Source organism: Gymnodraco acuticeps, unplaced genomic scaffold, assembly GCF_902827175.1.
Source record: "Gymnodraco acuticeps unplaced genomic scaffold, fGymAcu1.1, whole genome shotgun sequence".
NCBI lineage: Eukaryota > Metazoa > Chordata > Actinopteri > Perciformes > Bathydraconidae > Gymnodraco > Gymnodraco acuticeps.
In genome coordinates this window covers 1,423,185-1,448,038 of record NW_022990565.1, presented here as the reverse complement: position 1 = coordinate 1,448,038, position 24,854 = coordinate 1,423,185, and the positions used below count along the sequence as shown (strand labels likewise).

Below are 24,854 nucleotides of genomic sequence, written 5' to 3'. Positions count from 1 at the left end.
CCTCTCCTCTCCTCTCCTCTCCTCTCCTCTCCTCTCCTCTCCTCTCCTCTCTCTTGCATTTAGCTCATTAAATAGGAGACTCTCTCTCTTCCTTTGAGCCACCTCTCAGTGGAACCACAGACCCTAGGCTCCCTGTCTCCACCTGCTGGACTGGAGCCAGATGTTGAGTTGCACTTCTCAGCTCTGACAAAACACTAACGTAACAAATATAAACTAAAACATTTTGTTTGTTAGCCTGATATATATTTTCACTCGGTGCCATTGTTGTCCAAAAACTGCTCAAATCTCATCAATGAGCCACACTGTACTTCATCTCAATGAACGCATGCTGTCTTTTATTTGGACTTGTCCCATTTACACCGTTGATAGAAGAAATATAGAGATGATCTGCTTGAGGGAAACTACTGACTTCTATTTTATAAAAGATGTTGCATGTTTTCATGTTTTATATGAACAGCAGAAAGCTGTCTTTTTGTGGGGTTTGTGACAATTCAAAGTAAAGAATAATCAAACATCACCATTTAACGTGCTATGTGCAGGATACTTTTTTTTATAATTTCACTTGTTTAACAATTGTTTTTACCTAATAATATGAGAGTTCATATATTTTACAAAAACACTATGGTCAAACATTCACAGATAAATGTAAAGGAGATGGTTCTGTCCCTGACACATTATGTCAAGCAGGAACATTTCAATAAGCAGCTTCTGAGACATCGTAAAGGGGCAATTAGACCTAATGTCTGAAGCACCTGATGCACATATTCCTACTCTCCCTTCAATTCTCCTGTTCAGCAGTTTTGGAAACAAAAGATAAAGGTATTTCAATTATTAATATTCCTTCCAGTATCTCCAGTATAATGTTGTAGTGCTGAGTTTGTGGTCAAGGCCAAGTGCAGTAAATGATTTATTATATATAATGTTGTGGAAATATTTTCCAAGGCCCATAACTTTGACCCAGTGTATCAGTTCAAACCGTCCTGACTGAGCACAGGCACCTGTAACCTTGGCTGCTGTGCTCTCAGTGTTTTGTCTCCCTGTTCCTGCCTGTTGGCGTCAGCTGATAGAGGTGTTATCATTTTATCTTGTTATGCAGCATGTTGATGCTCTCTGAACTAGCTAAATACATGGGTCTGGGGTAGAGTTCTTCAGAATTGACGTGGCAACTCTACCGTGGAGTCAGAACCTCTGACTCTTGGACTTGTGATGTGAATCCTCCGGCCGTTAACTCCAAATAAACCATCATGTGTTTGACATCAAAGCTACTGCTCTTCCCGTGTCTCCTTCCTGAGTCGGTGACTCCCACTGCATAGCTACACAGAAGTTTCCTCTACATATAATACAAGAAGTAAACATGCACGGAACATTTCACAGCAGCAAATTACTTATTTGGAAACAATTGGCTGAAGAAAGCAATTTTAAAATAAACCTTGAACCTTATAAAATATTTCGAGGGACTTTTATTACATGTGAGGATTTGAGGCATCAGTAAAGAAATGTCATTAAATCATGATGTCAAAACTCCATGTCCTTGATTCTCGAAAGCAAGCCGGCTAAATCAGCCTGTGGAAAAAGATGTCTTTCTTGTTTTTAGACGTAAGGATGTACAGATACCACAGGTGTGATAACATATTTTGCACTGTCTCTATTAATTCAACATGTTGCAGTTCAATGGGTTCAGCAATGGAAACAGCCTCAGTCATGCTGCTGAAAGCCTATGTCCCCCCCGTGGAAACTTGACCTGATTTCCCAGGATGACAAGCTAAGACTGGGTGCGGTGAAAGCACCAAGCTTATAACTCATACTACATCAAACCCTCTCAAGGAGTTGTGCAAAGAAAAGGAAAGGAGTGTTTAAAAACATTTATATTAGCAACCACCTGCTGTGTGTCTCCATGGTCACAGCGTGGTTTGTTTCAGGCATGGTTGTGTTGTTGGTTGAAATAAACCAACGTTGGTCTTTCTAGATAAGACCTCCTTCCTCACAGGTTGTATTTTGCTATAACAATGTTGTGCTGATTCTATAGCTCTGTTCTGGAAAGTTGGTAAATGGCTGTTAGGATCATGAATGTAGGAAGAATGATTAACAGCATTGGAGGCGGGACCCCTTTTATTCCTATGAATGTTGCTGTGGCTACTTCTATAGTTTTTAAACCTTGGTTTCAAAGCCTGGCACGGTTTCTGGTGAATAAACCACCTACGCAAATAGTGTAGACCAAGCTGCACACGTATAATTGAACAGTAATTTGCTTCACGTTCTCTCTAGTAAATGCACGTTGGTTCAGATAGTTAGCTTTTTAATGAACACTTAACACAAAGTAGAGCTAAGGCTGATGGGAGTGCCATTAGTTGCAGGAATGTGGTCATAAACCAAAGTATAAGAAACCTTTATTTAGATCTGATGGTGCTCTACATTAAAAGGTCAGTTTAACACCAAAGTTAGGACAATACATCCAGAGGTTAACATTAAAATATGTACCAAATGTCATACTGTTTTAGATAATCGCGCTATATAAGAAACAACAAAAATGACACTCTGCTAGTAGCAGATAAAAAGTCATCATCTGGGAACCATGAATGGGTATGCAAATGTTAAAGGTGATCCACAGTGGTGGGTTGTAATTTAGTCAAGTACTGTTCTTCTATACTTCTACTGCACTACATCTCAGAGGCAAATGTTGTACTTTTGACTGCACTGCATTGTATTTATCGGTTGCTTTTTTAGATTACAAGTCCTACCCCCGTTCCTGTTTGGTTCTAACCTTGTATTCTTTAGATTTTTCTTTGTGTTAAATGTAAGTGTTCCTTTATGTGTTCTTGAGCTAAATCAGGGGTGTCCAAACTATGCCCGGGCCGGGGGCCAAATGCGCCCGCGAACCATTTTGGCCATTCGGCCCTCAGCAGATTCAAAATGTATAATGACTTTAGTATAATAAACTTCTACTTTTCTTATATTGTACTTCTTAACACGAGAACCGCCAGAGATGTTTTTATACCTAAAACCGCCACCGGGGTCAAATTGACCCGGTATTAGAATGCATTGATTTTCAAGGTAAAAGTATTGCTTTAAAAAGAAAAATGGTCCTGTGGTATTGGTATGTTGACAAGCAATTTTGTTAAATTGTTTCGTTTATTAACGCTACTACATTTCGTGAGGCGGTTGTTGTTGTTGGGTGAAAAGCAAACAGCTGTTTGCTGCGGAGCGCAGTGCGAGCAGTCTCCCGTGAGCGGGAGCGCGCTCGTTCACTACAGACTATCGCTATCAATATATCAATATATCTATCTACACTGAACAAAAATATAAATGCAACACTTTTGTTTTTGCTCCCATTTTTCATGAGATGAACTCAAAGATCTAAAACATTTTCTAGATACACAAAATAACCATTTCTCTCAAATATTGTTCACAAATCTGAACAAATCTGTGCAATAATCATGCTGTCTAATCAGCATCTTGATATGCCACACCTGTGAGGTGGGATGGATTATCTCGGCAAAGGAGAAGTGCTCACTATCATAGATTTTGTATCTCTCTCTCTCTCTCTCAATTTATAAGGAACCGCAGTAGACAAAAGGCGTTGCTATAGCAACATGTCATGTTTGTTTACACGCAAAATCAATAGAGCGAAAAGGGGTGGGGTCAATATGACCCGCTGGGCGGAAATAGGTATAAATGGCAATTTTTTTGGGCGATTTCTTCAATCTGACTTCATATTGACAATTTGTAACAACATAGGGTGCTACATAACACACTTTCAGGAAAAGTCATGGACTGGGAGACTTTAATATTTTATTGAAAAAAAGTTACATACAATAAAAAACAGCTCTGGGTCAAAGTGACCCGATTGGCGGTTCTAGTGTTAAATATATATGTTCCAATATATTGCACAGTATTCATGTGTTAATAGGCCCAATCTTCAAATAAATTCAGTGAATTAAAGTTGAAAACATGTCCTAACAAATCTAAGTTGATAAGAAAAAAGCCCAATAACATAACAAACTTGAAATAGACCCCTTCCTCTTGTGATAAGCAATCTGAGGCTTCTGTTTTAAGGAGTGAGCTGCTAACACAAAAAATAAACCCTATGGAGAGCTGGGATGTAGGCTCTTTTTTTCCTTAAAGCATTTTAAAGCATCAAGAATAATTTACCTACATTTGATTGATTTCGCTGACTTGTAACTCAACTTCTGAGGCAAAATACCTATAGGGAGCGGCCCAGACCTTCGTATATTTTACTATACTTTGAGCTAAATAAAGTGTCTAAAATATTCTTGAATCAGATAAAAAATGCTTCTTCACAAAACTGAAAACAGGCGGGTTTTTCTGAAAAACTCAGAAATTACTTCTTAGAGACATGGTTCTCAATGTATAGCTACAAAGCTACAAACATACCTATTTACTGCAATATTTGTCAGGACTATTCCGTCAAGACCAATGTGCTGACAAAACAAACTGACCTAATTATTGCTAAACGTTTCCAAAATGACATAGAATGGAAAACCACACAGTCGCACTCTCTGGCTTTTACATAAATAATGAGCCTCTGACTGCAGCTGCTGGAAACTCATGTTTCACTGTAATGACGTTAGTTCCATTGAGAAATAGATCATCTGTTATTGTAGAATAAAAAACAGGAAATGTAAAAACAAAGACTTTAGGCCTGAAGGAAGTCTGCAGTCGGGAATCGGAATTAATTTGGATACTAAAATGATCCAAATGAAACTGGTCCTTATGACAGCACTTCGAGGCAACTATGTGATTCAATACTCACTAACTAAATGTTGGTTAAAATGTCACGTGGACAATTTGAGCAAGGTCAAAAAGACAAAGGGGAAACATTTGTTTTTCATTATAATTGTAACTTGCAACAAGTAATGAATTACTTTTTATTTCTCTCAGTTCTTTTAAATGTATTTACATTTCCAGAACTGCATTATTTTCCATGGATGGTGAAAGGAAGTAATACATTTAGGGTTATAATCTAGGAAATATTATTACGGTAATTGAGTATTTCAACTACTACTATGTAACAGAAAACTTCCATGTTACGTTTTTTGTTTTGGTAATTCCCTTCAATGGGATTATCTGCTGGATCACTGTGACCTGCATGATACCACACAGTGTTACCGGCAAAGAGCAGCAAACAAAAGATCAGAGAAAAAAGTGTTTTTCCAAAAAGATCAACAGCACCCACACACAGGGACTGGCACAACACATTGGCACGCTAACATGGATGGAAAAAAACATTGTGGGTTAATAGCTGGAAGGAAAAGCACTGCTTTTTACAAGCAGTGCCCTGTCGTGCTATTCATCCGGGTGAGACACACTATTTGTCAGGAGTGTTTGCGACTGTGACGGATATGTCCAGCTGTTACATAAGTACCGTCAACAAGTGTTATAATATTGCTTTCGTTGCTTGATCTGGACAACTGTGACATCCAGCAATTAAAGTTAAGATAGTCTGACTGCTTAACTACAAAGCATTCAAAGGAGAATTTAATTATTTGGGTTGTTTTTATATTTCTCATGTCGTTACGTATGCTTTTTTTTAATGATAAATATTATTGCTTAAATGTTGTATTTCTTCAACTTAAAAACGTTCAGATTTAAGGCAACATATTAATGTATGGTTCTGCCTGTTAAGAAATTAGTTTGTACATCTTTGGACAAAAAATGAAATCAATAAAAAATGCTTATTTTCTTCTGTTCAGTATAAAACAGTCTCTATTCAGATTTAACTTCCTACTTGAACTTATAAATCATATTTAGCTAAACAACTTTTCTGTGACTTGCCTGATAATGTTTTTAATCTTTGTTCCCAATGACGCATGATTACATACACTGTGTAAAGGGTATGAACCACAACACACAACATGACATTAAGTTAAGATTTTAAACCCGTACAACAAGTATTCAAGCGCTGGGAAAAATAACATGACTTTATGCCATTGCCAAATATCACTGAGAAGCAGAGGTGGGATGTTATACATGTACTTAGTAGATTATTCAGGTATCTTTACTTTACTTAAGTATTTATTTTTCTTAAGACTTTATACTTTTACTCCCTACATTTGAATACTAATATCTGTACTTTATACTTCTTACATTTTCAAAACAGGCTCGTGACTTTGGTTTTAATGCATGTGAGGTGAATTATCAATTATTTTTATTTTGCATCATTGCGGGCCATTCCCAACATCAAGACTGATTTAAAACTAAATGGATGTGACAATAACACGTAGAGAAGACGAGCCATGGTGTGCAGTTCATGCACGACAGACGAAAACAACGTAAAAGACATATGACGAAACAGCTAGGCAGAGACGTTAAGGGAGAAAGGTCTAACGACATAATGTCCATGAGTAACGCAGGTACAGTCAGCGACAGGACTGAAAATGAAGATAACATTGACGGAGGCGATTCATCAGAACATCAGCAAGACATCCCAAATCATTTTTTTCGCCTCAGTCACCCCCATACTCAAAAAACCTGGCCCCCGCCGACCTCCAGAACCACCGGCCGATCTCCAACCTTCCCTTCCTCAGCAAAACTCTGGAAAGAGTGGTCGCCGGCCAACTCCATCTGTACATGTCCAACCATGAGCTCTATGAGCCCTTCCAATCCGGCTTCAGACAGCAACACAGCACTGAGACCACCCTCATCAAGATCACCAACAATCTCCTCATTGCTGCTGACTCTGGCCGCCTCAGCATCCTCATCCTCCTGGACCTCTCTGCAGCGTTTGACACCATCTCTCACAACATCCTCCTCACCCGCCTCTCAGACCTCCTAGGTGTCACTGGCACAGCGCTGTCCTGGTTGACATCCTACCTCCACAACAGGAAACAGTTTGTCTCCATCAGTGGCTCAAACTCACCCCTGGCCCCAGTCCACCACGGTGTACCCCAGGGCTCTGTGCTTGGCCCCCTCCTGTTCACCATTTACATGCTCCCCCTCGGCCAGATCGTCCGACATCATGGACTCAATTTCCACTGTTACGCTGATGATACCCAACTGTATCTCAGCACCACTCCATCCTCCCAGCTCCCCTCTCAGTCTCTCATCAACTGCCTGCATGACATCAAAACATGGATGTCTTCCAACTACCTTAAGCTGAACAGCAATAAAACAGAGCTCATGGTTGTGGCACCCAAGGCCCTGCTCCAGAAGGTTGGTGACTTCATCCTCGAGGTCGACGGCTGCTCCATCTCCCCATCTCCTGAAGCCCGCAACCTGGGTGTCATCCTCGACTCCACCCTTTCCTTCCATTCCCACGTCAAATCTGTGACCGAATCGGCCTTTTACCACCTAAGGAACATTGCCAAACTCCGACCGTCACTCTCGGAGTCGGTTGCCGAAACCCTAGTGCAGGCGTGGGGAACCTTTTTCCTCTCAAGGGCCATTTCAATTTTTACAATATCCTCAGAGGGCCGTACAAATTATTGACCTCTGCTTAAAAGAACTAAAATCACAGCCCATTCATTTCATTCTGTGCAAAGAAAAAGCAACCTCTTAATCCAGATATCTCACCATGACTCGCGTATGCATGCACGTGCACGGTGTGGCGTGACCACCAAAACAGAAAGATTTGGACACAAGATATGTGCAAATGTATTTAGTTTCATATCCATGTGGACATGATTTAATAGGCTATATTAATATTTCTTAGTGGAGAAGAAAAAGAGAAAAATACGATCATTTAGTCAATAATCATTAAATTAATATTGGGAGTGAATTCCTAATTTATTTAGTATCTGGTCGTGTCATAAACAGGATGATGTGCAGCGACTTGGTCATTGAGGAAAAGAAGCCCTACGAAACACCATTCATTTCAGGTAACACTGTGTTGAAGCTTGAAACTGCGTTAGTTACTGAGCATTGTAATGGGTAGTAATTACCCGAACTGCATTAGTAATGCAAGTAATACGTTACTGAAACTCCATACTGTAACACGTTACACCCAACACTGCCTGGAACTCACCTTAACCCTGAACTAAAGGTAGCAATGCATAGTGTTAAACTTCCTGTCGGCTCCCAGACCGTAGTCGAGGAAACGGGGGGGATGACTCTGTCGTCTCCCAGGGCAGAAGCAACACGCTTCGGGTTCAATAACCCATTTTATCGGAAAGACTGAAGAGAGGCAAGCTCTTCTTCGGAGGTCGTTGCATTTATTTAGCTCTTCTGTTTCGCAAGATCACAGACCTTCCTTTTTCTGCTGCCTCGTTATCTCTAGAAAACATGTATCCCGCTCGGTCTACCATACCATGCCCGCGCACACATGCACGCGCCACACCCCTCTCTAAAGGGGTAGCGATCTCACTCTGCATGACCCAATGTCATAACAATAAAACGAAACATCTCGTGAATTTGTTGCAGCTGCCTTTTGCCAGCGCTACCCTGACGCCTGTTTAAAGTGAGCGCAGGAGGAAGTAGCTTCAATGGGATGTAGCTTACGCCCTGCCTGCTTGCAGGAGGGGTTGTGGTTGAAGCCAGAATGGGTACAACTCCGCATGCGATGAGGACCCGTTCCGTGTGAAGCCGGAAGCACCGCATTAGGCGGCCCTGATGCCAGTGATGTCTTCTCGAGAGACTGAAGCGTGCGTCAGTTGTTTGCGTGAAGTAGCCATTCCCATTAAGCCGGAGGAACTTCCATGGAGCCCGATTTCCTTGTATTTTCCTCCCGCGTCCGGGTTTGCGGGGCGGCCGGCTGGACCCGCTAGCCGACTGGGGAACGCCGCCTGTAGCTTAATCCGCAAGACTGCGGAGCTGATGAATAATGCCTGGAGCTGGAACGAAGCCCTCAGCTGGAACGAAGCCCTGCTGCTGCTTGTGCGTTGACACCTGAAATGACAACTGACGGGAAGGGGAGCAGATTTAAAAGGGTTAGCAGGTGCGATGATTGGCTAGCCGGGGCGTAATGCCCCTGATCACTTATTGAGATAACGTGTGACGCCCGATGATATTGTCTTCCTGATTGAATTTACGCTGAGCTACATAATTCAGTGACACATTTTACTCTGGGTTGTTTGAGGGCTTTGTCCTGTTCAGGGGAAAATACATATTTGTCCATTAATCTTCCAGAAAAGTCCACATAACCTTGACCCTCTTGACAACTTCCTGTGGTGTTCCTCTGAGCTGGAAGCTTTGTAATCTTTGAAATGTGTCTGAGACGTGCATATGATGGATCCAAGAGGCTGGCCAGCTCTGATGGATGCTCTGAAGTCAGATCCCTCTGAGGGACATACAGAGTAAACTCCCTGCTATTAATTGCAAGAATATGTTTGTGTTATGTGCTCTGTAGGGAACGCTGTGTTTAGGAGTTCTGCTGGGAAAGACAATCAATGACTTTCCAAGAAGTGAAAGAACATTAATGGATGAAGTGTGTTCACAAGAGCAGGGTGTTACATCCCTTCCAGCAGAAAAAAACCCATTAAATCTTCTTAGCAAAAACACATGATGATAAAGTGTACAGTGTGATACTCATAGAAATGATTTAAACTTTAAAACGTTTGTTAGTTGGGTCATTGAGCCCCTTTATTTGCATCTTAAACCACAACATATTCATCATCTTAAGACTACTGTGCATAACAAAATATATTTTCAAACACAATTAACAAACGCATGAAAGACGCCTCCACTATAGACTGTATTTACTATATAGGTCTGAGCTTCAATATAACCAGATTTAGATACACATGTAATGAAAAATAAATGGTATTGAAACCTTGTAAATAATATTTTGCAACTGCTGATTAATTGAAGTCATGGTGTGAGTTGATTAAAACCCTAACACAATGTATTTGGTCCCCACCTGTCTTCTCAGCAGAGGTGGCAAAAGTACAAACTCTCTTTACTTAAGTAGAAGTACAGATACTTGTGTAAAAAAAGAGTTTGGTAAAAGTAGAAGTACTGATTCAACTTTTTACTTAAGTAAAAGTACAAAAGTACAGTCTCTGAAGTGTACTCACTGTAAAAAGTAAAAAGTAACTTTTAAACTGGCTGTTTTTGTGCCAAGCTAACTGAGCCTTACATCATATTAATATAATATCAATATAAGTGAAAAGGAGCTTCATTTCGACTTTTATTACTGCCATTCTGAATGTATTCAGCGTGAACAACACAAATAAAGTACCTGTATTTGCTGTCGTCAAGATTGTAGATGGGTTACTTTGCCTTAACATAGGCTTAAACAAATCAAACTAAAATGATTATAGTGCATTCGCCACGAATCATTTTTTTTCGCCCACAACTTCAAACATCTCCTTTAATTACTTAAGGGAGATGTTTGAAGTTGTGGGCGAAAAAAATGATTCGTGGCAAAAACTATAGGTTACTTACGTAACCCCAGTTCTCAGAGTAACATGAAGTGAGATGTCTCACTATGGGATGCGCCTCATCGCGGAGCAAACAGAAGCATCAATCTCATTACGCCAATCCTGATTGGCTGGTGATCTTGACGTCAGCGTCAGGGAAATCACCCCCTATAAGTAGCTTGCGCCACGACGCATGCATCATTCAAAATAAGCACCTCTTCTCGCTTCACCATAGCAAGGAGGGCCGTCTGGTGAGACATCTCACTTCATGTTACTCTGAGAACTGGGGTTACGTAAGTAACCTATAGTTCTCATTCATAACACTCCGTTCGATGTCTCACTATGGGAAATTGTAGCTCCCGTATTGCCAGACGAGCTTATCTCGAAAATCACCAACCAAACAGAACCTTAACAGGTAGAGTCCCGACTCAACAAGGTGCCCAGCACTGCTCGGGCCACGCTTGGAGCGGAGACGTCTAGCCTGTAAAAGCGGACAAAAGTGAGCGGCGAGGACCAGCTCGCCGCTGCACAGATGTCTTGGATGGAAACACCCTTGAACAAAGCCCAGGATGTAGCCAGGCCCCGAGTCGAGTGAGCCCGCAGACCCGAAGGTGCTTGCAAACTCTGACTCGTATAGGCCAAAGCAATTGCTTCCACAATCCAGTGGGACAGCCGTTGCTTAGTAACAGGCTTGCCCTTGTGAGGGTTAGCCCAGGACACAAAGAATTGGTCATTAAGACGAAGCTCCTTTGATCTGTCCATATATGTGCGTAAAGCACGGACTGGACACAACAGATCCTGCCGCTGTTCCCCGGAGGAAACCAGCGGCGGAGGAAATGCCTCAATGTCAATTGGGGTACACGAACCAACCACCTTTGGTGTAAAGGCAGGGTTGGGCTTCAACAACACTCTCGTTTGCCCTGGGGCGAACTGAGTGCATGAAGGATGTACAGACAGCGCATGAATATCACTGACCCGTTTGGCGGATGCCAGGGCCAGTAACAGCACTGTCTTGATTGACAGATGTTTCATGTCAGCTCCTTCCAGGGGTTCAAATGGGGTCATTCTGAGCCCATTTAAAACCACTGCCAAGTCCCATAAGGGCACCAGTGACCTGGAGACAGGGAGGAGCCTGCGAGCTCCCTTCATAAAACGGCAGACCAAAGGATGTTGGCTAGCCGTCTTACCCTCAAAGCCCACATGGCATGCAGCAATAGCAGCCAGGTACACCTTGATCGTGGAGAAAGCTCTGTGTTTATCGATCAAGTCCTGTAGAAATGATAAAATCACCCCGACAGGACATTGAAAGGAGATGTGTCCTTCTTGAAGGCACCACTCCTCAAACACCCTCCACTTACAGTCATAAAGAGACCTGGTGGAGGAAGCTCTCGCACTCTGAATAGTGTTTATCACCTTCTGAGGGAGTCCCACTGTATTCAGATTGTACCACTCACGGGTCAGGCCCATAGTGCCCCGCGCTCTGGGCGTGGATGAAGGATCGCCCCCCCCGCCTGAGACAATCTGTCCCTGCGTAGAGGGGGCTGCCATGGCTGCCCGCACAACAGCCGATATATCTCCGCCAGCCCGTACGTTGCGGGCTAAGGCGGAGCCATCAGGATAAGTGTGTGGCGTTGCTCCTTCACTCTGGCCAGAGTTGGGGGTATCAGAGCCAGGGGTGGGAACGCGTACAGAAGACCCGGAGGTCAATCGTGTACGAGTGCGTCCACGCCTAACGGTGCGTTTAAATCGTGCATTAAAGAGAACAGCTGTCATTGAGCATTTTCTCTTTATGCGAACAGATTTAACGCGGCTCTGCCGTAACGCACCCACAGCGGACTCACGATCCTTGGATGTGGAGTCCAGTCTGCATAGAGTGGTGCACCTCTGGACAGTAGTTCTGTCCCGAGGTTCATCACTCCTGGTACATGCGTCACTCTCAGAGAGAGGAGACGTCTGCCGCTCCAAGGGATAAGTTTGTGTGCCAGTGTGTGTGACTGGAGACAACGCAACCTCCCTTGGCGGTTCATACACGATACTGTGGTCGTGTTGTCTGTCCTCACGAGGACATGGTGTCCTCTGAGAGAAGGCAGAGAGCGTTTTAGGGTGGGGAACACCGCTAAAAGCTCCGGGTGATTTACGTGCGCCCGCTGGAGGTCTCTGCTCCAGAGACCCCTCACCGGGCGACCTTCGTAAATACCCTATCAGCCTGTCAGACATGCGTCCGTGGTGGCCACCTTCCGTGAAAGGACGGCACCCGTAGGCGCGCCCCGTACTAGAAAAGTCGGGTGCGGCCAGTGGCGTAGTGCCACTACGCATTTCATAATAACCAATACTCTCCGCACGCCGTGGCGCGCGGGGTTTGGTTTTATTATGAGACCCATGTTGAGCAGGTGCTTTACGAGGACATTTGTCTGCGTAATCTGACTCTGCTCGGCGGGCATTATAGATAAAACCCTCCTTTCTAGGAGAGAGAGAATCTCTCTCTCCAGAATATGGGTTGACTCCCCCCGGGCTTGTGAATACAGATAGCCCGAGAGGCGAGGGGGGGTGACGGTGACTTGGAGTCTGTAGCTCCGTGTAACCGTCTTGAGAAACCCAAGCAGATGTCGTGAGCATCTCCCGCTGTATGCTCCTTAGAGCCAGCTGAGATGTCACGTCTCTTCCCCTCTGAGTCTCTATTTGTTGTGTTATGGGGCCCTCCAGTGTCTGAGCACTGTGGTGCCCCATTTCGACAATCCCCACCGACACAGCGCATGCGTGTGGCGGTGGTGCCCTTACGGCTCCAGCCGGCACTGCGCATGCGCGTGGCGATGGTGCCTTCACAACCCCAGCCGGCACTGCCCATGCGCGTGACGGTGGTGCCTTTACAGCTCCAGCCGGCACTGCGCATACGCGTGACGGTGGTGTCTTCGCGACCCCAGTCGGCACTGCGCATGCGCGTGACGGTGGTGCCTTCACAGACCCGTCAATTGTCCGCCCTTTGAGAGAGGCCGTAGCTGCTCTCAGAAGGGGAACAGTTGACGGACTGTTTATTGTTTTTCTTTTCATTTTTCCGAGCTGCGCCCTTGGCTCGAAGCCTGGGTGCGTCAGCGGAAAATGATTTGTGACAGAAAAATCAATAAGTGTGTGACATGTGTTTATGCGGACTTGAGGATGGTGTTGAGGCAACTCTCGAGGCGGCGGGAACACATTTAGAGCTGGGGAACCGTAGACTTCCAGCTCCGTCACAGAGGGGAGAAGGAGGGGCTGTCGCGCCGCTCGCTTCTTCTTCCTCGACTGCTGGCCGAAATTCTGGGTTGGCTGCGCCTGGGCTGCACCCGGAACCGGAGATTTTCTAGGCCAGCTCGCCCTCGTCCCCTGCCTGGGCTGGGGACTCGGGGCGGACTGCGACCTCTGCGCTTTCGGTATTTTTAACCGAGCAGGGTTCGCAGCTTGGACGAAGGGCTGCCGCTGCGAAGGCAGCGGCTGGGCCCTTCGAGGGAGGCAGAGGTGGAGGGCCTCGTCCTCCTTCTTTTTCGACTCGCATCTGCTTTGCATGGAGGCAAGAGCGGAGCCGAAAATCCCCTCGGGAACGATGGGCATGTCAAGCACATCCTCCTTTTCCCGGTCTGGGAGATTGGTGAGGTTGAGCCATCTAGCTCTTTCCTGCACCACCATGATCCCCATTGTTTTGCCCGTGGCCTGGACTGCGCAGCGTTGGACACGGAGACAAATGTCTGTGACCGTGGCCAACTCGTCCAGAACGGCCGGTCCAGGATTACTCGACATATCCTCACAGAGCTCCGCTTGGTATGCGGTTAGCAGTGAGGAAACGTTCAGAGCCCTGGCGGACAACGCTGCGGCTCTGTAGGACCGTTCCGTCATGGTTTACTGGAAACGGTCCACCTTCGCTGGCAGCGTTGGGTTCCTGCTTGGTGACGGGCCCATCCTCGGTAGGAGGTGGGTTGCCACCAGCAGTTCCATCGGCGGTATGCGGAGCAGGCCGAGCCTCTCCATACCGTCGCAGTCTAGGGAGGAGGCACCCTGGATTGGGGCCTTGTTGGTAAAGGGTCGGTCCCTCCACGAGACCGACACCTCATCCAACATCTCCGGGAAGACCGGGAGGAGTTGCCTCCTTGTCCTCGTTGCTTGGGGAGAATGTTTCCCCTCGTAACGGGACCTGGCGGTCTCCTTGGCCCTTTCGGGCCACGGGATGTCTAGCCTGGACGCAGCGCGCTGACACGCGGCCTGCAGGTCCCTGCTCAGACAGGGCGAAGCTGGTGTGCTATCGCCCGGGAGAGCAGCCATCGCTCCCGGCTTTGCCGTTTGAGCCGATGACATGAAGATATATTCTTCTTGCTCATCCGAATCAGACAGGAGGGACTCAGAGGTGTCCTCTTTGTCCCCCATGTAGTCTAATTCCAGGACATTCCCCGCGGGTGAGACCATGGTGAGGTCTCGCCGGGAGCTCCCGCCTGGTGAGGCGTGGGGCTCCGTTCCCGCGTCTCTTGCCGCCACCGGGTCCCGGCCTGACACGGCGTGGGATCCCGGTTCCGCAGCTGCCGCTGTTAGTGAGCCCCAGACCGACATAGTGAGGGGCTCAGTCTCTGCAGCAGACGCCCCCGTGTCTTGATTGCCAAACGGCGAATCAGTGGACATGAGGGAGTCCTGTTCCAACAAGCTAGCTTGGTGTGCTAGCCTTCGGTGGAGGCTCTTTCGGGTGAAAAGGGCGCAATGCCCGCACGAGCCGGGGTTGTCGATAGCCTCCTGGGCGTGTTTCAGCCCGAGGCAGGACGGGCAGACCTGGTGTGAGTCTGTGCCTGCTATCTTCAACCCGCAGCCGCATGACCGAGCCTTCGAGTCCCTGACTCCTCTGGTGTGAGGGGGAGAGGCGTCCATCTTGTTCGCCTCGTGGCGTGGAGAGGACCCGCTCGTAACAGGTACGTCGTTGAGAGAAAAAGTGTTACCAACCCGTCCTTAATCCGGAGAAAAAGGGGACGGTGTGGGTCCTTTGTTCTCAAAGGATATTGACTGGTGTGTCAATATACTTCTAATCCTTTTCTCCTCCGTGAGAGAGAAAAAGAAAAGCGTCCTCGCTACCGTGGTGTCGGTAGTAAGGGGAAGCTAGCTAGCAACGGGTGCGTAGCTAGCTTGAGAAAAATCAAAACCTTACCTTACTTTCCGGGGAAAGAACGGCGAGGTCGATTTTAATACTAACTGGCGTTAGTATTACCGTCTTCTTGCGAAGCAGAAGGAGTAGCCGGCGAGCGCCCGTCGACCGAAATGGTTATATTTGGGTTCAGTCTGTGGACCGTTAAGCTTGTCCGGCTACTATAGAGATGTGCTCTGAAGCGAGAAGAGGTGTTTGAATGATGCATGCGTCGTGGCGCAAGCTACTTATAGCGGGTGATTCCCTTACGCTGACGTCAAGATCACCAGCCAATCAGGATTGGCGTAATGAGATTGATGCTTCTGTTTGCTCCGCGATGAGGCGCATCCCATAGTGAGACATCGAACGGAGTGTTATGAATGAGAACTAAAATGATTATAGTGCATTCGCCACGAATCATTTTTGTACTTTTGCCACCTCTGCTGAGAAGACAGGTGGGGACCAAATACATTGTGTTAGGGTTTTAATCAACTCACACCATGACTTCAATTAATCAGCAGTTGCAAAATATTATTTACAAGGTTTCAATACCATTTATTTTTCATTACACGTATCTAAATCTGGTTATATTGAAGCTCAGACCTATATAGGAAATACAGTCTATAGTGGAGGCGTCTTTCATGCGTTTGTTAATTGTGTTTGAAAATATATTTTGTTATGCACAGTAGTCTTAAGATGATGAATATGTTGTGGTTTAAGATGCAAATAAAGGGGCTCAATGACCCAACTAACAAACGTTTTAAAGTTTAAATCATTTCTATGAGTATCACACTGTACACTTTATCATCATGTGTTTTTGCTAAGAAGATTTAATGGGTTTTTTTCTGCTGGAAGGGATGTAACACCCTGCTCTTGTGAACACACTTCATCCATTAATGTTCTTTCACTTCTTGGAAAGTCATTGATTGTCTTTCCCAGCAGAACTCCTAAACACAGCATTCCCTACAGAGCACATAACACAAACATATTCTTGCAATTAATAGCAGGGAGTTTACTCTGTATGTCCCTCAGAGGGATCTGACTTCAGAGCATCCATCAGAGCTGGCCAGCCTCTTGGATCCATCATATGCACGTCTCAGACACATTTCAAAGATTACAAAGCTTCCAGCTCAGAGGAACACCACAGGAAGTTGTCAAGAGGGTCAAGGTTATGTGGACTTTTCTGGAAGATTAATGGACAAATATGTATTTTCCCCTGAACAGGACAAAGCCCTCAAACAACCCAGAGTAAAATGTGTCACTGAATTATGTAGCTCAGCGTAAATTCAATCAGGAAGACAATATCATCGGGCGTCACACGTTATCTCAATAAGTGATCAGGGGCATTATGCCCCGGCTAGCCAATCATCGCACCTGCTAACCCCTTTAAATCTCCTCCCCTTCCCGTCAGTTGTCATTTCAGGTGTCAACGCACAAGCAGCAGCAGGGCTTCGTTCCAGCTCCAGGCATTATTCATCAGCTCCGCAGTCTTGCGGATTAAGCTACAGGCGGCGTTCCCCAGTCGGCTAGCGGGTCCAGCCGGCCGCCCCGCAAACCCGGACGCGGGAGGAAAAGACAAGGAAATCGGGCTCCATGGAAGTTCCTCCGGCTTAATGGGAATGGCTACTTCACGCAAACAACTGACGCACGCTTCAGTCTCTCGAGAAGACATCACTGGCATCAGGGCCGCCTAATGCGGCGCTTCCGGCTTCACGCGGAACGGGTCCTCATCGCATGCGGAGTTGTACCCATTCTGGCTTCAACCACAACCCCTCCTGCAGGCAGGCAGGGCGTAAGCTACATCCCATTGAAGCTACTTCCTCCTGCGCTCACTTTAAACAGGCGTCAGGGTAGCGCTGGCAAAAGGCAGCTGCAACAAATTCACGAGATGTTTCGTTTTATTGTTATGACATTGGGTCATGCAGAGTGAGATCGCTACCCCTTTAGAGAGGGGTGTGGCGCGTGCATGTGTGCGCGGGCATGGTATGGTAGACCGAGCGGGATACATGTTTTCTAGAAATAACGAGGCAGCAGAAAAAGGAAGGTCTGTGATCTTGCGAAACAGAAGAGCTAAATAAATGCAACGACCTCCCAAGAAGAGCTTGCCTCTCTTCAGTCTTTCCGATAAAATGGGTTATTGAACCCGAAGCGTGTTGCTTCTGCCCTGGGAGACGACAGAGTCATCCCCCCCGTTTCCTCGACTACGGTCTGGGAGCCGACGCAGGAAGTTTAACACTATGCATTGCTACCTTTAGTTAAGGTGAGTTCCAGGCAGTGTTGGGTGTAACGTGTTACAGTATGGAGTTTCAGTAACGTATTACTTGCATTACTAATGCAGTTCGGGTAATTACTACCCATTACAATGCTCAGTAACTAACGCAGTTTCAAGCTTCAACACAGTGTTACCTGAAATGAATGGTGTTTCGTAGGGCTTCTTTTCCTCAATGACCAAGTCGCTGCACATCATCCTGTTTATGACACGACCAGATACTAAATAAATTAGGAATTCACTCCCAATATTAATTTAATGATTATTGACTAAATGATCGCATTTTTCTCTTTTTCTTCTCCACTAAGAAATATTAATATAGCCTATTAAATCATGTCCACATGGATATGAAACTAAATACATTTGCACACATCTTGTGTCCAAATCTTTCTGTTTTGGTGGTCACGCCACACCGTGCACGTGCATGCATACGCGAGTCATGGTGAGATATCTGGATTAAGAGGTTGCTTTTTCTTTGCACAGAATGAAATGAATGGGCTGTGATTTTAGTTCTTTTAAGCAGAGGTCAATAATTTGTACGGCCCTCTGAGGATATTGTAAAAATTGAAATGGCCCTTGAGAGGAAAAAGGTTCCCCACCCCTGCACTAGGGTTTCGGCAACCGACTCCGAGAGTGATGGTCGGAGTTTGGCAATGTTCCGTAGGTGGTAAAAGGCCGATTTGGTCACAGATTTGACGTGGGAATGGAAGGAAAGGGTGGAGTCGAGGATGACACCCAGGTTGCGGGCTTCAGGAGATGGGGAGATGGAGCAGCCGTCGACCTCGAGGATGAAGTCACCAACCTTCTGGAGCAGGGCCTTGGGTGCCACAACCATGAGCTCTGTTTTATTGCTGTTCAGCTTAAGGTAGTTGGAAGACATCCATGTTTTGATGTCATGCAGGCAGTTGATGAGAGACTGAGAGGGGAGCTGGGAGGATGGAGTGGTGCTGAGATACAGTTGGGTATCATCAGCGTAACAGTGGAAATTGAGTCCATGATGTCGGATGATCTGGCCGAGGGGGAGCATGTAAATGGTGAACAGGAGGGGGCCAAGCACAGAGCCCTGGGGTACACCGTGGTGGACTGGGGCCAGGGGTGAGTTTGAGCCACTGATGGAGACAAACTGTTTCCTGTTGTGGAGGTAGGATGTCAACCAGGACAGCGCTGTGCCAGTGACACCTAGGAGGTCTGAGAGGTGGGTGAGGAGGATGTTGTGAGAGATGGTGTCAAACGCTGCAGAGAGGTCTAGGAGGATGAGGATGCTGAGGCGGCCAGAGTCAGCAGCAATGAGGAGATTGTTGGTGATCTTGATGAGGGTGGTCTCAGTGCTGTGTTGCTGTCTGAAGCCGGATTGGAAGGGCTCATAGAGCTCATGGTTGGACATGTACAGATGGAGTTGGCCGGCGACCACTCTTTCCAGAGTTTTGCTGAGGAAGGGAAGGTTGGAGATCGGCCAGTGGTTCTGGAGGTTGGCGGGGGCCAGGTTTTTTGAGTATGGGGGTGACTGAGGCCATTTTGAAGCTGGTGGGGACTATACCAGGAGCCAGAGAAGCGTTGATGATGACCACCATGTAGGGACAGAGGGTGGGTAGGCAGTCCTTGACCAGGGCTGTGGGCATGGGGTCCAAGGAGCAGGTGGAGGTCTTGGCCAAGCTGACCAGTTTGGCCACTTGGAGAGCATCCACAGGGGAGAAGGAGGAGAGGTTGGAGTGGGAGAGGCGTGGCGCTTGGGGTGCGATACCAGGTGGCTGTGGTGCAGGTAGGGGGGAGGGCCAGTCACCAGGAGCTGCTGATGGATGACCTCGACTTTCGCCTGGAAGAAGTCGAGGAATTTGGAGCACAGATCGGGGGCCCCTGAGGGCTGGGGGGTGTCAGGGGGCCGTAGTAGGCGGTTGATGGTGGAGAACAGTTTTCTGGGGTTGCTTTGCTGGGCACCAATGAGACGGGAGTAGTAGTGAGTCTTGGCATGGGAGAGAGCTTCCTTATACGTTTTGACATGGTCACGAAAGGCTAGGAGGTGGACCGTGAGGCCAGTTTTTTTTGGCAGCTGCTGCCAATAATCTCGGCGTGCTGGGTGTCTCCCTGATTTCCTCTCAGGCAGACGCCCCCATCCTCCCGCCTCAGGACGGGAGCGATTATCCGGACCGCTGCATCGGTCAGATGAATAATCTGATCCATGGAGTGGCTGCCGCAGCGGGGCGGGTGATATCCTTGGCCACAGTGGCGTCACGCGTGGCTAGGACTCACCGCCCTATCCAAGAAAGACAGAGAGGATCTCCTTGGAGCCCCCGTGTCCACGGTCACCAAGCGCTTCAGCCGCCTGGAGGAGAGGGTGCTGCTTAGCCGCATGCTACCGCTGGCTCTTCCTCAGGCGCCGCAGTGCGCTCCTCCACGGGCTTCCCTGCAGGCGAGGGAGCGCAGTGCGATGATAAGACGAAGGGAGAGGCGCCGGCACGGAGCTCCCGTGCGCGCGGCGCCCTCCACCTCTTCGGCCCACCCCGTGGAACCGGCGTGCTATCAAAGCGCTATGCAGGTACAAGGGCATTATGGCCGGCGTATTACTGTCAGGGAACACACTACGCCTAGAGTAAATACTCTGATTAATGCAGTTTACCATAGTGGTAAAGGGGACATTATGGCGGTGCGGTCAGGGACCTCAGTAAAAAATGTGCCCTTTCTGTGTCGACCCTCCATGGGCAGAACTTCCCTTCGAGGGGAGTTTTGCGGCGGAACGGTTCACCAGGGAGTATCACAGCTTCATAGCTGGGGCCCCGCAGCTGAGGGCTTGTCCCCTAACAGTGTTATGGGGAATGGAAACTCAGCTGTGTGTTAACAAAGTGGACGGACAAGACGCTGAAACAGGGTTATTTCAATCCAGTTTTGCAGCATCCCACCTCCATTCAAAGGCATGCGAGAGGTACATTTATCATCCCAGGAGGAGATGGGTTTCCTCTCGGCAGAGATTCAGGCCCTGGTGCAAAAACAGGCGGTGTCTGTTGTGCACCCTCAGCACAGAGAAAAGGGTCTTTATTCCATGTACTTCCTGGTTCTCAGGAAGACTGGGGAATTCAGAACTATTCTAGATCTCCGCGGCCTGAATCGGCATATTTCCTGCAGAAAATTCTGCATGTTAACTATAAAACAGTTACTGGGGCTTGTGCAGCCGGACGATTGGTTCACCACCATCGACCTGAAGAACGCGTACTTTCATGTGGAAAGTGCTCCAGAGCACAGAAAGTATCTGCGTTTTGCCTTCCAGGGGGTAGCCTACGAGTACAACAGATTACCGTTCGACTATTCCCTATCCCCACGCACGTTCAGTAAATGTGTGGCCACTGCGCTCCAGCCGCTGCTCGTCCATGGCATGAGTTTTCTTTTACCTGGACGACCTCATAGTCATGGCCAGGTCCAGGGAACAGGCAATGTTTTGCACAGCCCAATTGATCCTACACCTAACCACGTTGGGCTTTGCGATCAATTGGAAAAAGAGCACCCCCATACCTCACCAACAGGTGTTGTATTTGGAGTGGTGCTCGATGCAGGCGCGCTGCGCGCCACCCTGTCAGAAAGCAGACGTGTGTCCCTGCTTCGGGCGGTTTGCAGGCTGCGACAGGGGCCGACAGTGACAGCTTTAACTGTCATGCAGACTCTGGGTCTCATGGCGGCTGCTCACGTTGTGGTCCTGCTCGGGTTACTGCATATGCGCTGCCTGCAGAGGTGGTTCTCCAGCCTGCGTTTGGATCCCAAGAGGCACAAACAACGTCTGGTGACCATCCCCCCCCCCTCAGTGGAGGGCAACCTCCGGTTCTGGGGGTCCCCCCGACAACAGCACTACAGTGGCATACATCAACAGGCAGGGCGGAGTCCGCTCCGCCGCCTTGTTGACCACAGCGGAGAAACTGTGGTTATGGGCTTCAGAGGTGGTGTTATCTCTGAGAGCCCTCCACATCCCGGGACTGGAGAACAGGGGGGGCCGACCGGTGCAATCGGGATGTTACCCACTCTGGGCCAACCTCTCCAGGCTTGGCTCCTGCGAGGGACAGGCTGAGACAGGGTGGATTGTCTGACAATGTTATTTAGTCTATCCAGGCAGCTAGAGCGGGATCCACCACAGCCTGTTACAGGCCAAAGTGGCTGGGATTCTAGCGATGGTGTGAGGAGGGGAAAATAGAGCCCCTATCTTGTGAGTTGGGCTCTATTTTATCCTACACAGTTACTGGTGGACAGAGAGCTTGCTCATTCCACAGTGAAAGTGTATGCAGCAGCCATATCGTCCTGCCATGAGGGGTTTGACGGCAGGTCAACCTTTTTTCAGCCACTGATGTCGCGGTTTTTACAGGGGGTCAGGAGGCTGCGCCCAGTAGTGCACGCCTCCGCCCCGCAGTGGGACCTGCCGCTGGTGCTCGAGGCTCTGTTCTCAGAACCATTTGAGCCTCTGGAGCTCTCCTCCCTGAAAGCACTGTCGTGGAAGCAGTGCTGTAGCGAGACGTCGACGTTGTCGACGCGTCGACTTCAAAATATCGTCGACGACATATTTCCGCGTCGACGTGTCGCTACACACACGTGGGTCACCCAAAGCAACAAGCAGTTCGCAATCGCACTTCTAACACAATGGAGACTGAAACGGCTACCACCTCCTCCTCACATGATTGCGCACGAAGCCCCCAAACGGAAACATCTCGCCCTAGGTCTTCAAAAGCATGGGAATATTTTAAAGTTAGTCCAAAACGCAAAGATATTTATAGCCTAGCAGAAGCAGCAGCTAGCTGTGGTGGCTACCATTAGCAGCTAGCATTTGCTCTCCGATTTTTTACATAAAATGGAATTATGGATTATAAATTCAATCATTTTTTTATACATAGACGTTAAAAACCTATGGATTAACCGATTCAGCCGTGTTTTTTCTCATTTTAATGCCATTGAACACGTATTTTGATCAGATTGACAGCTACGGTGGTGAGACGATCTCCCTAGAAGCTCTGTGAAGGTACGTGTTGTGATGACTGTATTTGCTTCCCCTGTCGCGAGTCCGGATCACTCAGTGATGATACTATATACCTACATAATCTGTGGAGTCTCAGCTTTAATCGGATATCTTGTATGTGCAGCTACGATAAGTAATAAGGGTACTTTTATCTTGAGTTCTGTGCCAATGTCCGTTAGCATTTTTCGCTCAGGGGTCATTTAGATGCTTCTTATGAGACTTGTGTTTTGTTTTGGTAAACATGGTTTGTATCGTCAATTAGCTGAGATTATTTCAGTTAATCTGGTATAACACATTAATAGGTTCTTAAATATTAAGATTCCCTGAGACACAGTATCGTGAAACAATTTTTTTTTACATTACGTTTTTTTTACATTACGTTTTTTATGAATTGAACAACAGAAAAAATAATCGTTAGATTAGTCGACTAATCGATCAAATAATCGCCCGATTAATCGTTTTCAAAATAATCGTTTCCCCTCAGCACTACGTGGAAGACAGCATTGCTACTTGCCTTAACGTCAGCCAAGAGAGTGTCCAAGTTAACCGCTCTATCGGTGCACCCAAGTTGCTTGTTGATCCGGGGTGACCAGAGCGGGGCGACACTCAGACCGAACCCCTCCTTTGTGCCCAAGAGCCTAAGGAGTGCGTTCAGGTCGAGGGCTATTCAGTTACGGGGCTTTAGTCTTTCACCCCATAGTGGGGACAGGGAAGCTAAACTGCACCTCCACTGCCCGGTGTGTGCGCTAGCATGTTATGTGGAGCGCACGGCTGCTCTTAGACGCACTGAACAGCTGTTTGTGTGCTTCGAGGGCGGGGTGATCGGGAAAGCTCTGTCAAAGAATCGCCTGGAAGGCTGGCTCTGCGAGTGCATTGCACATGGCTACGGACAGGCGGGGAGAGCCTGCCCCTCGGGGGTCCGTGCACACTCTACACGGGCTGTGGCTGTGTCAACAGCCTTATTCAACAGTGTGAGTGTGTAGGACATATGCACGGCGGCGTCTTGGTCAACGCCAGGCCCCTTCATAAAGTTTTATCTCCTGGACATGTCTGGCTCTTTCTCCTCGTCTGTGCTTGCTGGGGCAACACAGGACTGGTGAGGAGGGGGGGGCTGTGGGTCAGTGGGCATTTGACCCCCTCCCCGGGCGTAATGCGCTTATGTTTTTTCCGGGCCCCCTGGAGGGTCCCGGGGGACGTGGTGCGCACTGGGCCCTTACGGGGCTGGAGGGCTCCACACTATAGTCCACGCACACTCTGCATGGGGTCAGTGTCTGAGTGTGGGGGACATGGGGCACTTGCGTTCTCCCCGTGCTCCTTAGGGACTCGGGAGAGGTGGTGCAGAGTGAGCCCATACAGGGCTGGGGACTCTCTCCGTCTGCCTATGGGCGGACGGGGGGAGCCCTCAGCACTGTTTTCCGAGCACACTTTTCGCGAGGTAAGCGCGTCAGTGTGCTCTGTCAGCCGCAGCCCAGACTTCTCCACGGTTACAACCGAGGTAGAGGAGAGTGAGATGCAACGGCTGCTAACCAGAAAGCCGGTCAGGGGCAGTGGGGTGGAACGGTGTTGTTGAACGACAGCGCGTGTATACATCTGGGCTCCGCCCACTGAACCCATAGAGTCCAGTAGAGGGCGGAGCCTGTGAGATATAACGAGGGGTTACGTATGGTAACCCTTGTTATATAAGCACAGGTGTAGCCCTCTTCTCAGGGCACTGTCTGTCCTATATCGCTCGCTGAAGAGAGGTAGGATGACAGTCAGGAGGCGAGGCCTCCTTTTATACGGTGAGATGCGCGCGCATTCAGATAGGCCCGACCTGGGGCCGGCTACGTCTATAGAAGTCTCAGTAGGTGAATGCTTGTATGATATGGTAGTACCCATAGAGTCCAGTAGATGGCTCCGCCTGTGCTTGTACAACAAGGGTTATCATACGTAACCCCTCGTTATGATCTGAGATTATAAAGGCATGCTTTTTCAGAAGTGCCCGTCACATGGGGAAAAAAGTCCCCCCCCCACAGGCTAATACATTTGTATGGCTCTTGATACAAACATGTTTGAGAGTTTTATGCCTAATCTTTCATTATTCATATTTATTTGTATTATTTTCTTAATCCTATCAGATTTTAGCCGACTGGTTAATCAAAGTACTTCAGTTTGTGGTTA

At 47.6% G+C, this 24,854-nt stretch overlaps 1 protein-coding gene across 1 annotated transcript in view; it reads right to left on the bottom strand.

The window, feature by feature from the left end:
• The window catches only part of LOC117553725 (ectonucleotide pyrophosphatase/phosphodiesterase family member 2-like), an 86,380-nt gene that overhangs the window by 8,021 nt on the left and 53,505 nt on the right, over positions 1 to 24,854 (bottom strand).